Genomic DNA, 3,335 nt, shown 5'->3' with positions numbered 1-3,335 from the left:
CCACAGCACTCTACCCAGGGGGACAGCTTGAGGCTCTGTCTCAAAGAAAAAAATAAGAGAAAGAAAGAAAGAAGCTCAGCGCCTGCAGCTCAGCAGCTATGGCGCCAGCCACATACACTGAAGGTGGTGGGTTCAAGCCCAGCCCAGGCCTGCCAAACAACAATGACAACTACAACCATAGTTGGGCATTGTGGCGCGTGCCTGTAGTCCCAGCTACTTAGGAGGCTCAGGCAAGAGAATCGCTTAAGTCCAAGAGTTGGAGGTTGCTGTGAGCTGTGATGCCACAGCACTCTACCGAGGACATAGTGAGACTCTATTTCAAAAAAAAGAAAGAGAAAGAAAGAAAAAGAAATGCATGTAGCATGACTTTTTCAATGTCAATTCATCTGCCAGTTCACCTACCATCCACCTGGTAATCAACTCACATGATCTGGCCAGCACCCTACTCACTGAGTTATGGGTGCCGAGCCCATATATATATGTTTTAATTGAGACAGAGTCTTACCCTGGTAACCTGAGTAGAGTGCTGTGGCATCATAGCTCGCAGCAACCTCAAACTCTTGGACTCAAGGCATCCTTTTGCCTCAGCCTCCCAAGTAACTGGGACTACAGGTACCTGCCACGATGCCTGTCTAATTTTTCCATTTGTAGTAGAGACGGAGTCTTACTCTTGCTCAGGCTGTTCTCCAACTCCCAAGGTCAAGCAATGTACTGGTCTCAGCCTCCTAAAGTGGTAGGATTATAAGTAGGAGCCACCACACCTAGCTGCATCTAGTAACATCAAAACTTTGGTCCTGGCTCAGTGCCCATAGCTCAGTGGTTAGGGAGCCAGCCACATGCACCAGGACTGGTGGGTTTGAAGCTGGCCTGGGCCTGCTAAACAACAGTGACAATAACAACAACAAAATAGCTGGGTGTTTTGGCAGGCGCCTGTAGTCCCAGCTACTCGGGAGGCTGAGGCAAGAGAATCGCCTAAGCCCAGGAATTGGAGGTTGCTATGAGCTGTGAAGTCACAGCACTCTACGAGAGTGATAAAATAAGACTCTGTCTCAAAAAAACAAAAAACAAAAAACGCTCCACCATAGGTGGTTAAGTGAAATTAAGCCTACTAGTAGTAAAGTGGTCTATCTGGAAGAGAAACGAGACCCCAGTCACTCCATGTGTTCAAGCAGAGACGGACTGAACAGATGTTTAAATAAAGTTACAACAATGTGGGGAACGCTAGTGATTAACTGAGTACCTTCATTCGAGAGAGGAGGGGCTGAGGTATAGGGACATGAGAGGATTTGGACAAAGACACACAGCCAGTGAGTTCTACAGATGACTGCAGATTTCTGACAAATGTCCTATAAGGCCTCATGCAATGCTGTGGTAATGCTTTCTTTCCCTGCAAGGCCAGCTGTTAAGAGTTCTGGGCTGCTACAGAGTTCCTGGGCTCAGAAGGCAGTGCCTCCAGCATGGCTGGGTGTTGCCCATCTGGCAGGGCGAGAGGCCACACAATTAGTTCTGTAATCCCTCCTTCCTGCGGGAGAGCCCAGCTGTACTGCCAGAGCCCGCATTGGTCCTTTCTTTTCCCAAGGCTTGAGCCTACACCTGGGGAGAATGGTCAGGACCCATGGAGGTCCCAGCCACTTCCTGCCTGAAAGGAGCTGTCCACCACAGTACTGCTGGAAGGACCCAGGGAGGGGGCACAGAGCATCAATGTCTCCTTTCTGCCAGGGACAAATTAGCAGGGGTCACACACTAATAAAAATTCATGGTGTATCAACACTTATCCACAGCAGGCACCATTCTAGTTTTAGATAGATGTGTATTAGCTCCTTTAATAGCCACAAATACCCTTCAGAATAGCTGTGCAATGGTGTGACTGTATGAGTCCCCCCAAATGGGGGAACTTATCCCACCCTCCACCCTCAGGGCGATGGTGTTAGGGGATGGGGCCTTTTGGGAGGGAGTCACGAGGGCTCCTCCTCATAAACGGTATTACTACTCTTTAAAAGGGGTTGAGGGAATTTTTGAGAGAACTAACTAGGCCCTTACCCGCTTTGTCCTTCTGCCATGTGAGGACATAGCAAAAGGCCCCCCCCAGACACCAGGTCTGCTGGTGCCTCCATCTTGGACTTCCCAGCCTCCCTAACTCTGAAAAATAAATTTCTGTTCTTTATAAATTACCATCTGGGATATTTCACTATAGAAGCCCAAAAGCACTAAGACAAGGTACTTATTTATTTTTCCCTATTTTACAGCCCAAGAGGTTAAATACACTTCCCAGCATCACGCCGCTAGTGAGTAGGAATTCACAGCCAGGTGTCTGGTAAAGGCCACCTCAGAGATCCTTTGGCCAACAACCCCCGTCTGTGAAGACTCACACGTGACTTCCTTGGAGTTAGTTTGCCTTTCCAACTACACTGCACTGTAATTCCTGACAGGGATACCTGGATATATCGGTTTGCTAGGGCATCAGTTCAAAGTACCCCAAACGTTAGTGGTTTAAATAACACACGTGTCTCGTGGGCCTGGAGGCCAGAAGTCTGAAATCAAGGCATGGGCTGGTTTGGTGCCTTCTCGGGGCTGTGAGGGAGAGTCTGTCCCATGCCTGTCCCCTAGCTTCTGCTGGCTCCCTAGCAATCTCTGGTGTTCTTCGGCTTGTAGAAAGATCCCCCACACTCTGCCTCCGTCTTCACATTGCCTTCTCCCCCCGGATCTCTGTATCTGAAGTTTCCCTTTTTATAAGGACACCAGTTACATTACATTAGGGTTCACCCTGTTGACCTCATTTTAACCCATTTCTACCTGCAATGACTCTGTTTTGAGTAAGCTGTTAAATATAATTTACACTAGGCCGTTGATTGAGACTGAGCTCCTGCACTATGCCCACCAACCAACCCAAAATGGAGTCCCTCACGCTGTAACACCAAATCAAACACCACTCTCCATGCTGCTTTGAAAGGATTTTGCCGATACTATAAAATTAAGGTCCTAAATTAGCTGTTCTCAGTAGGGCACATAGTGGGAAGATAATCTGGGAAGGTCTGATTTAATCACATGAGACTTTTAAAGGCAGAGAATTCTCTAGCTGGTCCCAGAAGATTAGAAGATGAGAAGGCAGGGAGATGTACTCCGGATGGGCTGGAGGAAAGTGAACATTAATGTTGGCATCTGACTATGGAGGACACGTGCCAAGGAACTGTGAGTCCTTGCTGACTAGAAGGAAAACAGGACTGCAGTCCTGCAACCACAGGAAATTAATTCTGCTGACATCCAGTGAGCTTGGAAGAGGACTCCAAGCCCAGATGAGAGCCACAGACCTGGCCAGCGTCCTGACATCAGCCCCG

The sequence above is a fragment of the Otolemur garnettii genome, unplaced genomic scaffold (genome assembly GCF_000181295.1).
Source record: "Otolemur garnettii isolate 467f Iridium unplaced genomic scaffold, OtoGar3 scaffold00012, whole genome shotgun sequence".
NCBI lineage: Eukaryota > Metazoa > Chordata > Mammalia > Primates > Galagidae > Otolemur > Otolemur garnettii.
This window is presented reverse-complemented; position numbering follows the sequence as displayed.